Source organism: Sorex fumeus, unplaced genomic scaffold (assembly GCF_029834395.1).
Source record: "Sorex fumeus unplaced genomic scaffold, SorFum_2.1 ptg000043l, whole genome shotgun sequence".
NCBI classification, from domain to species: Eukaryota; Metazoa; Chordata; class Mammalia; order Eulipotyphla; family Soricidae; genus Sorex; species Sorex fumeus.
In genome coordinates this window covers 48,789,280-48,803,045 of record NW_026606100.1, presented here as the reverse complement: position 1 = coordinate 48,803,045, position 13,766 = coordinate 48,789,280, and positions in this window count along the sequence as shown.

Genomic DNA, 13,766 nt, shown 5'->3' with positions numbered 1-13,766 from the left:
GGAACAGCCCAGCTTCACGCCCCAACTCACAGAGGCAACTGTGTCTGATCATCCAGCCCCAGAGCCCCTGGATCCAACAGCTGCATATATGGCGAGGCAGCGCCTCCGAAGGTTCACAGAGCTGTAGGGGCAGGCTTAAGGGGTGGTTGGGAAAACTGGAAACAATGGTGGAGGGAAGGTGTAATGGTGGTGGGATTGGTGTTAGAATATTGATTGCCTGTAACAAATCATCGTGAAAACTTTGTAAACCATGTTTATATAAAGTGTAAGGGAGAGAAATGGGAAAATTAATTAATTAAGAAAAACAAGCAAACAAACTTTGCAGAGCTGGAAGTCCAGAAGAAACAACATTAGATGGGAAAATTGAGTAGAAGCCCACTAAGCTCAGTGAGTGAAAAAAATAACACAGAATGTCCAATTCAACCTAACAGCTCAGTAAATCTTTTTAATTTTGAAAGTTAAAACCAATGACAAAAAATTCTAAAGCAATGTCAAAAGTTAAAACCGATGACAAAAAATTCTAAAGCAATGTCAAAATATTAGAAGGCAATGGAGAGAAGATAATGGAAAGAATTGAAATGAATAAAACACAGCTATAATATTAAGATTTAGAAAGTAATAGTAAATTTGGAATCTATAAAGTCAGCCTTCGAATCATGAAAAAGATTAACTATAGACAAATAAGTAAATCATATAAATAGGCAAATCATAAAATACATATTAAACTTGAAATAATGTGAGATGTCAGTAATAAAAAAATGCTTATTAAAGTCCTAAGAAAATTATTTTTGTGCCATCATTTTTGTTTCTGTAGTGAATGTGTCCGAGCAAGGATGTCAGGTAGGTATTCTCATCTATTATATCCTCATATTCTGAAGTACAAGTAGACAAAAACATTACATTCTCTCACTCAGTAATTTCACCTCTAAAAATCCCTCACACTGGGCTGGAGAGAGAACCCAATTAGCTGTGCACATGCTTTGCATGCAAAAGGCCAGGATTTGATCCTCTGCACGACATGGTCCCCAAGCTGTCACCCCTCGGTACTGCCAGGTATGACCCCAAACCAAAAATAACCAGTTAATGAAATTCATCATAATTAAATGTGCTTAAATTCCTTATAGTGCTTTATGTCATGAAAATGATGGTAATAATTTATATCATTATTAAAATTAATTAATAAAAAATTGACTTCAAATAATAAAATATTGGACTGAAGTAATAAACCAGTTAATATTAAAACGGTACTAAAACCTTAAACACATTGAGGAAACTTCCACCACAGAAAATAAAAACAGCATATCGAATTATATTAAATAGTCATAGTAGACCAGAGAGATAGTGCAAGGGTTGTCTTGCATGCTGCTGACCCCAGTTAGACCCACACCACATCGTCCCCCAAGCACCATAAGGGAGTGAGCACAGAGGTAGGAGTTTTCCCCGAGCACCAGTAGGAGTGGCCTCAAAAACACCATTAAATTTGCGTTAACATTTATCAAACACTTATCAGGTACCGGAAATTGTTCTGAGTCCTTTCTAAGTATTCATTTACTTAATATACTCAATCCCAGCATAGATGCTAATTTAATGCCCATAAATATCAACAGATATGAAGAGGGGCAGGAGACGCTGGAGAGCAGTGATCCTGTGCATGACCTTAGTGGGTGCTACCTGCAGAGACTTTCAGGAAACAAAGCTGGTTGATGAAGGCTTGCAAGGTAACATGGCATTTGGTTACAGAATAGCTCTGGAGAACTTGACCAACAGGTTGAGACTGGATGGATAGTACCGGGAGTACGGCCTTCGCTGTCCGCACGGCCAATCCCCAAGACCATCCTGGAGTGATCCCTGAGCCCAGAGCCAAGAGTAAGCCCTGAGCACAACCAAGTGTGCCCCCCATTAACAACCAAACAAAACTATCCACTCTGAAACCTGTGCCCTCTGTGGGCTTCTCCTGGCCCCTGCCATGCTCCCATTGCTATAGAAAAAAGACAAGTGTGGGCTCCGCGGGGTGAAAGGGGCTGAGTGCTCCCAGATTTGTCCAGGCTCCCTGGAATTTTGCGTTGACTCAAAGGTACAGAGGCGTGAGAGTTTGAGTAAAGACAGAAAGGCCTCCTGCAAGGAACAGGTGTCAGAGAGAGAGCACTGGCAAATGATTACTATCTATGGGGGTTCGGCTCCCAGGAGAATAAGTGAAGGATTCTTGGGAGCCATTCCCCAGGAAAACAAACATAACTGGTGAAAACAACTTGAAAACAACCACTAATGTCTGAAAACTGCCCGGATGGCATGCAGCTAATGAAGGAATATTTAGTCACAAAAATCTACTGAAATTTTCTAAGAAATGTGAGTCTATAGTTCAACTCCCAGATCTCTCCCTCCACCCCTACCTCCCCTCAGGGAAACTGAGGCCAAGAAGAGCCTGTCTGTTCCCTTCACTTCTAACAAGGCGCATGGGTCACCCATCTGTAAAAACTTTTCTCATCTCCAATTCCAACGGAAGAGGTGAAATTCAAAGGGGGGTTCAGTCAAGAGATCGGGAGTTTGCTCTCAAACAGCAACCCCCAAGTCTAGGCTCTATCCTGAGACTTCTGGGACCGTAGATGACTTTTCCCGATTCACTCAAGGACAAATGCGAGCTGAAACTTGCCTATGGAGTTCCAGGAGCTCAAAGATTGCTTCAGAGGGAAGAAATAAAGAAAGAAACTCACTTTATTGAAATCCAGTGTGGAAAAGTTGGAGCCCATTGGAGACAATGGAGATTTGGGTCATAGGAAAATTGAAGAAGTCTGGGAGTGCCACTTAATTTAGAACCTTAAACCAGCTAGTTAATCAGGGAGAACCAGGAAAGGAGATACTGAAAGTCCTACTGGGCTCAGAACAAACCTCAAAACATGTGCCCCAGGAACTACTGCTATTCTAATTAATTGGATCTAATTGGATCTGCGTGTGAAACAGTTGGTGATCCCAGCCATGGAACAGGAGAACCAGCTGTGGTTAGTGGGGCCGAACAGCTGGGTGTGAGACCAAACAAGGCAGGTAGTTTTACAGAGATGGGAGAAATTCAAAGATCACCCCGCTAAAATCATTGTTCCCTCATAAAGACTTCATTCTGGAACATAATCATTTCACTTTCCCCTGGAGATCAACGAGTTCAACAATCTAAGTATGCAGAGATTAAGAATAATCTGTAACAAACACATTTGTGGAGTTAGGCTCAAATTAGCTCATGTTCTACTCCATACTGCTCTTACTTATTACTTAACAGGCAACCAATATGTGATAGAGTTGTGATATGTGACAGAAGTTGTGGTAAGAGAATCAATTCCAGGGTGAGGTATGTGGCTGTAAAGTTACTACTATTAACTTTGAGGGTTATGAATTTCTATATGACTCAGCTACTGAGTATGTGAACTCTCATGCATCTCCAGAGGAAATGAATATCAAGTTCTCAGCATTGCCTCCTCACCCGCCAGAGGCAAGCAGGGAGAGTTGCACATCAACATAAAGTAACTCTAAGAGCAACTTCTTGCTACAATTGCAAGTTTTACTGGACCCCAAGGCCAAATCTGAACATGAGAAATTGACAGTTAATTTATTAACTTCTTGAAAACCAGTAAAATCCAAGGAAAGATGTACCGGCTACTTCAGTCGGGAGGTCATAAAGGGAGATGGATGTGGTAGATGTTGTTGGTCTGTTGCCATATGCCAAAGAAGGTTTTTTGTTTACAAAGATAGTGCTTGGGGGTTGGAGTGACAGCACAGCGGGTAGGGCATTTGCCTTTGATGCGGTCTACCCAGGTTCGATTCCTGGTATCCCATATGGTCCCCTGAGCACCACCAGGAGTAATTCCTGAGTGCATGAGTCAGGAGTAACCTCTGTGCATCTCCTGGTGTGACCCAGAAAGAAAAAAAAATAGTGCTTGGATGTGTCTGCAGAGCATGTGCTGGTGGTCTATGGTGATGTTCAGTGGAGTGCTCTTGATTGACATTAAAAAGACTTTCAACCGTTTCTCAAAGGCACTAAAGGATTATTCTTTTGTCCTTCAACTTCTCTTTCTTAGAGATCAGGGGAACATTGTTTATCTGGAGTGACGTTGCTTCTGGCAGAAACACTGGGAGCCCTTTTTAAGTTCAAGCCTTAGGTTGGTCGCTCTCTGACTACTTTGTTCTCTAGATGAAAAGGTGACTTGATTTCCATAGAGGAAATGGCTGATGATTTCAGCAGATTCAAGTGGAAAGCAACATTGCTTTGTTACATGAATACTCTTTCACGAAAGCTTCCCTGAGAGTTTTTCTTTGACACAGCCTCTAAAGTGTATTGAATGTCTAAGTTCTGACCTTTATGAGGTATGATAGATAATAAATCATCTCCAAGTGGTCCCACATTTACTAAGACATACCACATATGATGTTCGCATTAATTCTGCAAGCCACAAACTCAACTTTACCTACCAAAAAGATTCCCAGTGAAAACAGGCTTTATTCTTTTTTTTTTTTTTTGCCTTTCAGTACACAACACACAAGCAACATTTTTATGTTGCAAGATTGCAAGATTGGGAACCTAAATTTTGTCATAAAATAGCTCCATTAGTGTTTATTATTAAATCTCTTTCCCCAAAAAGTTGTATTAAGCTTATCAGAATACAGAATTTCTTTTCACCATCTAATTGACCTTTCATCAAGCATGCAGACTAGCTGGAGTTAGGTCACAGAGCCATCACTCAGGATCAGCCTTGGCATCCTCCATCCCCATGGCCAGTCAAATTCAAGTACAGACTTCCGCTGTATCACTTCTGGGGGGCTGCTCCCTGCACCTCCAGTCTCAGCCCCTCTAAGCCAGAGGAATGGGGCCAGAGGGTTATAGACTGGGAGATGATAGGTCCAACCTACCACTCCTCAGAAAATTGAAGAAAAGCGAACTCCTGCAAATAACAAACAATCTCCTTCCTCCAAATGCAATTTTTTTTTAATTAGTAAAAACACTTGTCAAGCCCCTTTTCATTGTGATGTTAGCCACTCATCAGCAAGAGGTTAGGCTTCTTCATTCAATCTTTATAAAATGCATTTGAGACTGAAGCAAAGCAATGCACTCTCTTTACTGAGAAAGTCTATCAAACTGCATGGATCTGATACCCAAGGCTTTTAGAGTTCTAGTTCCCCTTCTAAGTTCTACTTGCCAATGAACTGTTCCAAAGAAAGTGTCTATGGGCCCGGCCATCTGTAAGGACCTAGAGTGCTCTATCTCCATGGACCTTGAGGAGTCACCGGAAGTGGCTGTCAAGAGGAAATTTGCTGCTGCTCCCTGCAAGGGCAGGGGTGAAAGGGGGTAGAAGTTGGGTGTCCAGGGAAAACTGCTTCTAGGACAGATCAACCCACCCTAAAACAGATTTCCCTGGATGTGTTTCTCTTCTCCTTGTCCGACCAACATATAAGCATACATAATATAAATCATTTTGTATGGACACAGTAAGAAATACTTTGAGCTTATAGAATTGCTCTCCTAGGGCCATCTCGATCTCAGACTGCAGTGCTCAGGCCAGATATCTTTTCTATTCCTAGCAGCAGGGTCCTAGTTTCATCATTACTTTTGGATCATGACAGCATTTGCCTATGATCAAACTCTTAACCTATAGTTAAGAATCGTGGCACCTTGGCCTGGCCCATCTCGATGCCAGGGTAGCACATAACTTACCGGCTTGCCCTGGTTCCATCCAGTGCCACGTCAGGACCCTGCCCTTGGAGTGCTAGGAAGTGAGGGTAACTGAGGCTTAAGTTGAGAAGGCAGATTCCCAGGAGTGAATAATATTCAAAGCCAATTCAGTCCTAAGTTATAAAGCATAATATTAATTGTCTTCCTGTATCTACACAAAAAGGCCATTGTATTAAACTATTCAAAAGACATAAGGAGAGGAGAAAGGCAATATTAACTTACAGTACAGCTTCAGTGTTTAAGAAGGATGAGACCTTACAAATTGGTTGGGGAAGAGAGCATAGAAGTGGTTACAGACAAACAAAGTAATGAGAGTGACTTGGGAGCACTGTGATGGGTGCAACCTGATAAACCTAAGCTCCTTGTACTCCAACAGTTGGGCAAACAGATCACTCATTTTCTGCCTTCATGGTTCTCACTAGTGCTCATTCTTGAGCACATTGCCAAGCAATCATTATTTAAAACTAAATTATATTCCTGGAGTACAGGGGTTAAGGTTCTTACCTTGCATGTAGCTGACACCATTTCAATCCACAACACCAACAATGAAAACTAACTGAAAATAAAAAAAGTATGAAAGTTATAATACAGACAAAGGTGAATTACTCGACATTCACCCCCCCTTAATTCTTCGTCTGCTCTCTGCAGTAGTCTATGCTGCTGAGAACCCCCGAAGCAATGCTTCCAAACTGGGCAATTGGTGTCAATACTGATGTGTTCATTGGGACAAACTTCCACCCTCGGGCAGGATTTGACAACAAGAGCTCCTGGTGTTATAGAGGAACTATCTTTGCAATTTTCCTATGCATCTACAATGACTCTAAAAATAAAAGTGTGTCTAGCACCAGCATTATAGTACATTTGTTAGGGTGCTGCCTTGCCCATGGCCAACCTGGGTTCTATCCCTGGCATCCTATAAGGTCCCCCCACACTGGCAAGCATGATCCCAGAGCACAGAATAAGGAGTAAGCCCTGAGCACTGCTGGGTGTGGCCCCCAAATAAAAATATATTAAAAAATAAAATAAAAATGGAAGCACATCTCCTTCGTCCCAGGGAGTGAGAGGATTCACTCATGATGTATAGGAGGTAAGGCTACAGTCTGGAGGCACTACATAAATGTTAGTTTCTTCAACCACATAAAAACCTCAAAGGCAGAACCTGGCAATTGAGAGGCAATATTTGCACATCATCAATCTGACTAAGCGGGGAGAGAGTATCCAAAATATTGAAAGAAATCACAACCACACACCTACACCCTCCCTCGTCCCCATAAAAACAACAACAAATGAATCAAATCAAAGAAAAAGTGGCAAAGCCTAACAGACATGTCTCTTAGAAAGGCAAACTCCAGAAAGGAGACTACAGGTACTTGAAAACACGGTCCACAGCATTTATTGCTAGGGAAATGCAAATCAGAACCCACAGTGAGAGAGTATCTCATGCCACAAGGACCCACAAGAAAGACTGGAAACAGCCAAGGTTGGTGCAGATGTGGATAAAAAGGAACCCTGGTTCCCTGGTGCCTCTATGGAAAGCAGAATTTTTTAAAAAAATTTTATTAGTGAAACACCATGAGGTACAGCTGTAGACTTACAAATTTTTGTGCTTGGGTTTCAGTTATACAGTGATCGAGTACCCATCCCTCCACCAGTGCCCATTCTCTACTGGCACTAATCCCAGAACCCTCCCACCCCCCCATCCTCCACCATCCCACCCTGCCTCTGGAGCAGGGCATTCCCTTTTGTTCTCTCTCTCCTTTTGGATGCTGTGGTTTGCAAAAGAGGCATTGAGTAGCAATCATATTCGGTCTATAGTCTATTTTCAGCATACATCTCCCATCTTGGAAAGATCCTCCCAACACCCTTTACTTGGTGCTCCCTTCTCTATCTGAGGGAAAGCAGCATTTCTTAAAAGACTTTTCAAAAAAATGTTTTTAACTTCCTTTAAAAAATAGAAACGAAAATTCATTATGATCCAGCTAAACCACACCCAGACATTTATCTGAAGGCTATAAAAACACTAATCAGAAAGGACCTTTGCACCCCTGTGATCACCATGGCATTGTCCCAATGGGCAAAGCATGCAATCCACATAAATTCCCACCAACTGAGCACAGAAGACAGAAGCTCCTTCCTTGATGGAATCTACCAGACTCTCTACTTGACATAACAATTATGAAAGAGGAACTGGTGCCATCTGGGACAGAATGAATGGCTCCTGAGGGCATCATGGCAAGAAATAAGGAGGTGCCCCTGTTCTTCCCTTTTCTGTACTCTAGAGTCCAACGTAATCTAGGACTCTCCCCCCCCCCCGCTCCCACTTTGATACCTTGGGTCTCCCGTCCTGTTACTCTATATACCACAGATTAGTGAGATCATCTGGGGAATTGGTGCTAGAACACTGAGTACCTGAAACTCAACTATAACTCAATAAACTCAATTGTAAATCATGGTGTCTTAAAATTTTTTTTCTTTTTCTAAAAAGAATGTTCACTGTAAAAATATATCGAACTGTTTACTTAATAACGTATGAAGGTTTTTGAACATATGTTTCAATCAAAATCAATTTCAGAAACAAACCAGAAAAAGAAATAAGGAAATGGAAGACAATTGACAACTGCCTAGTCGTTTTACTCATGTGAACTGAAAATGACTAAAGAAAACAAAAGCGACCAAGACACCAAAACTAATTCCTGATGCAGAACATGGTGGTGAAGCTCAGGGCACTGTGAAGGGAGGAGCAGAGGGCCCTGCTTATGGGGGGCTGGCTAGGAATCCTGCCCACATACAGCTGATTGAAGTTCTGTCCCTGAAATTCCACAGTGATGCAAACTAACAAGAACCCAGTGTATGGAACGAAATCGGAAAAGGAGTGTCAGTTCCCTTAAGAAACCAGGAAGTAAAGTTCTCAGCACAAACCCTGGTCTTATAGCATACGCCCCTTCCCTCCTTACTCCCCCCACCCCCATCCCCCACCCTACCCCTGTACTGCCTTTCCCCTTTTGTTCTCTTTATCAACAGCATTCATCATTGGCCCAGTCTGAGGCACCAACACCAATTTTTCACTTTGCTTCCCATGTATTCAAAAAATAAATTACGAAGGGCCAGGCCACTCTCCCACTCTCTCTCTCTCTCTCTCTCTCTCTCTCTCTCTCTCTCTCTCTCTCTTGCCACCTGCGTTCGGTGGTCTCACGCTGCTTCCCCCATCCAGGGGCAGCGGATGGCAATGGGCAGATGAAGGAGGGAACGAGAGCCAGGCTGGTTGGTGTCAGTTGGTGCAATTTATTTCATTCCCAACTCCATTCTCTTCCTCCTCTGGATCCCCCTTCCCCGATCCCCCTCTTCCTCCTCTTGGGTCCTGCTCCTTCATACTTTTCCTTCCTGCTTCTGCCTCCCCAGCCCACTCTTATAGCCTTAGTTAAATCTCAAATAATGAGGGGTTGGGGCTTAATTACACGTAGGTGTGGTCATACAATCAACAGAGGTGAAGTCTTTCCCTCAGGGGAAGCTTCTTCTAGGACAAATTCCCATTCAGTTAGATGACCCTCCCATGACTGAAATTCTATCTATGGGTGTGTTTCTCCTTCCCTTAGTCCAACAAACATATATTAGTTATAGATTACATATGTTATATATTATGTTATATAAACATATATAAACATATGTTATATATTACATATGATATGTTCATAATATTAATCATTTTGTATGGACACAGTAAGAGATACATTAAGCTTATAGGATTGCTCTCCTGGGGCCATCTTGCTATAGATCTCAGACTACAGTGCTCAGGCCATATTAGTCTTTCCTAACCCTAACAGGGTTCTAATCTCGTCATTACTTTTTGGATCATGACAGAATTTGTCCATGACCATGCTCTTAACTTATAGTTAAATATTGTGGCACTTTGGCCTGTCCCATTTCAATGCCAGGGTAGCTCACAGCTTGTCCTGGGTCCATTCAGTCCCTCATCGGGACCTTTTGGGGTACTAGGAACTAAGGGCAACTGAGGCTTAAGTCAAGAAAGCAGATGCCAGGGAGTGGATATTATTTGGAGTCAATTAATTCTCAAGTTACAAAAGCATAATATTAACTGTCTTCCTGTGTCTATACAAAAAGGACATTGTTTTAAAGTAAATTATGCAAAAGATATACGGAGAGGAGAAAGGCAATATTTCACTCATGGATACAAGTTAAGTGTCCTTAGAAGATCTGACCTTACAAGCTAACAGAGTCTGATTAGGGGGGAAAGGTGATAGGCCAGTTAGGGAAGAGAGCACAGAGAAGAATTTACAGATAAACACAGAGGAATGGGAGTGACTAGGGAGCACTGTGATAGGTGTGACCCGATAAACCTAAGCTCCTTGTGGCAAGGGAGAAGGAACAAACCGATGTTATCCTACAGCTTCCCTCCAGCCCAGTCACATGAAATAGTCACAAGAATTGCAAAGAGCAGGAAGTCAATAGACCAGGGCACCTGGACCCTCTGCTGACTCACAGATTCAGGCCTTTTTAGAGCCCTAGGCTCCCCAGGGAACAGGGAGTCCCAAAACCCAGGGGAGATCCAGGTCAAGGCCTCACTTTCTCTGCCAATGAGAAGCCCTGGCCCTCTTCCATATCAGGATGTGGGGGGTCTGGGTCGAGGGGAGGGGTGGAGGCTGCACCAAGACCAGTCAGAGCCCAGGAGGGTTTGTAACTGGGGGACTGGGTGGGCCAGTGAGGGCAGGCCAGTCGTGATACCTGAAATCTTCCTCTTCACCCAAATGCAAGGAAGGGGAGAGGGTGGGAGCACGGGCCCTTCTGCACAGATGGACAAGAGGTTGGCCTGGGGCCAGCTGGGGCTTGGGTTTGGGGGATGGGTGGACTGGCTCTCAGTGCCCCTTAGGAGAAGGAAACAGACCAGCCGGGGTGGACGGGGTGGACGTTGGGGCTGGGGCCTGGAAATGTCTGTTGTCAGCAGCAGCACCAGGTTGGCCCTTACAAAGGCTTTTCCCCCAGGCTGTTCTGATCTAGCTCACTTATTGCTTCTAAAAATAAAAGTAAGTCTTTGCTTTTATTGGCTGTGAGCCTCAGCAACCCCCAGATGGCAAGTCTGGCCCCCCAAACCCTGCCCTTCCCCTTGCACTGAACCCACAAGTTTCCCTGGGCAGGGCAGGGAGAAGTTATTTCCAGATCCGGCCCCAGGGGGTAGCGCAGGGAGATGGGCAGCTCAGAGCTGAGTGGGGAGCAGAGCCTCTGGGCCTCAGGCCTGCCCCCTCCCAGTTCTGGAGGCCCCGTGGTGGTGTGGGGCTCTGGTTCTTTGATGCAAACCAAGGTACTGTCTCCTGCCACGGGGGCACAGGCCAAATCACTGATATACTTGTGTGTACCTGGGATGGACTCAGCAGCCCTCAGCCCACCAGGAGCATCTCCCAGGCTCTCTGGCACTCTGGATTCAGTCTCTACTATATTGGCATGGAGTAAAGAACCACAGGGAAGTCTCATATGGAGGGAAGAGCGGGGCCTGTGAAAACATGAAGAATTTGGAGGTCTTGCTAAAAAAAAGAAAAAAGAAAGGAAAGAATAGAAAAGAGAGGGAGGGAAGGAAGGAGGGAAGGAAGGAAGGAAGGAAGGAAGGAAGGAAGGAAGGAAGGAAGGAAGGAAGGAAGGAGGGAGGGAGGGAGGGAGGGAGGGAGGGAGGGAGGGAGGGAGGGAAGGAAGGAAGGAAGGAAGGAAGGAAGGAAGGAAGGAAGGAAGGAAGGAAGGAAGGAAGGAAGACATAGTCAAAGATATTTAACTAATTTCACCAAGAAAGAATCAATACCTCGTACCTCTCACATGTCTGGCTAAAGAATGTTCTGTCTTTGCAAATCAATAAGAAAACCGGGAGGCCTGGGAGAGGGAGGCTGGAATGCCAAATTCTGCGAAAGGATCTGCACCTCTACACAAAAAATGAGGGCACAGCAGGTGGACTGGCCAGGCAAGGAAATCATGATCAATGAAGACCCTACAGGTCTTTGAGATAACCTCACCCTCCAAGGACTTACCTTAAAAAAAAATTTTTTTTTGAAGCAACATTGGGAAATGATGCCATTTGAGAATATTGTGTGGTGGGCATATTCATGTTCTTTCCTGAATTCTTTTGTGTGCTTAACTATTTCCAAGTGTTTATAACGCTCCTGAACAGGAAAAGTGAAGCCAATTGCCGCAGGTCACCTGACTCCTGGCTGCCGGGGAGAGTGAAACGGCAGCTTGGATGGAATATGGAGCTTCAAGAGAACAGAGCTGCTGCTTCCTGCTCGACCCACCTGGGCCACCGAGGGAGCTTCCTGGGAGGACTTGAACTGAGTGAATCTGGCATAAGCACCCATGCAGCATGGATGCCAGTGCCTCACCCGCCCCGCTGGGCAGTGGGCAGGCCACACCTGAAGTCCACTTGATCTGCAGCATGGGAATGGGTCCAACCCCCCATCCGAGTGCTCAGGTAACAGTGCACTGGGGTTGGAGCAAGGAACTGTTTTTTGCAGGAAAAGGAAAATCAATCCTACTCTCTGCCCAGTTTGGGGGGTTCTCTGATTACCCTTGCATAAAAGAATTTCAGGCAGAGATCAATAGTAAAGTAGCACTATAGCACTGTCCTCCCATTTTTCATCCATTTGCTCTAGTGGGCACTAGTAACATATCTATTGTAAGACTTCTTGATACTTTTTTTGGCATATCGAATACATCACGGGTAGCTTGCCAGGCTCTGCTGTGGGGGCGCAATATTCTCAATAGCTTGTCAGGCTCTCCGAGAGAGGCGGAGGAATCAAACCAGGATCAGCCGGGGTCAGCCATGTGAAAGGCAAATGCCCTACCCGCTGTGCTATCGCTCCAGCCCGATAGTAAAGTTTTTTAAAAAAAAAAAAACATTAATTTTGAAAAGCTTAGAGAATCTGAGGAAGAGAGTGTGTGCTCCTTGTCTTGAGAGTGGGCGTCTTGGGAAGGGGAGAACAGAGAGCACACATTTTGGTGGAGATGCAGAATTCACGCTTGCCTTCCAATAGCTAGTTTTGTAGGGCTTTTCCCAAACTGCTCCTGCCTGAAGCGCTCTTGTTAGATTCTGTTGCTAGGGCGTTGTTAAGGAAAAGAGCCTGGATTCTTGATGGCGGTTTTCATATTCTTATCACGACCTTTAGTTCTTGGAGACACTCCTTTCCTGAGGAGATCCACCCTTCTGTGGAGGCTGCCTACATTTCTGCCTCTGAGGGCAGAAATGTCTTAGTTTCCCCATCTCCAAAGAACTCAGTATTTTCATCCTCAAGGAATGAAAATCGGTGGAATTCATGCCTTTGGGCTGCTTTGGGGCTGACGACTTGGCAATTTCTTTAAACCACATCTTGGGTTTAAAGTCCTGTAAAACTCATCATCACCATAACCACCACCAACACACACACACACACACACACACACACACACACACACACACACACCTGCCTGCCTGCAATTAAAAATGTAGTACTGTAGCACTGTTGTTCATCGAATTGCTTGAGCGGGCACCAGTAATGTCACACAACAAATTGTGAGACTTGTTGTTACTGTTTTTGACATATCGAATACGTCACGGGAAGCTTGCCAGGCTTTGCCATGTGGGAGAGATCCTCTCGGTAGCTTGCCCGGCTCTCCGAGAGGGGTGGAAGAATCGAATCCGGGTCATCCACGTGCAAGGCAAAAACCCTGTCTGCTATGAAGCCATTACAAACCAGAGCAGAAGGGGAACCCAGGAGGCAGGTTCAATCCTCTGGAGACAGAGCTAAAGGAATGGGACAGAGACTGGGGTTCCTCCAGGACCCACATACCTGAGTGCTTCTCTGGGTAGAGCCGTTCCCTTGCCCGCTGACCTGGGGATGCTGTTGGAAACCGACCCCTTTCATCGTCCAGTTACCATACTGATATTGATAACAGACCCCAGAATGAAGACAAAATGTTTGGTATTCAGAAAGCATGTGACTTTCAAATTAACCAAGTCCTGATGTTAATAAGAATATTCATTACTGATAAATGTGGACACCGAGAAGGGGCATGACCTAAGTTC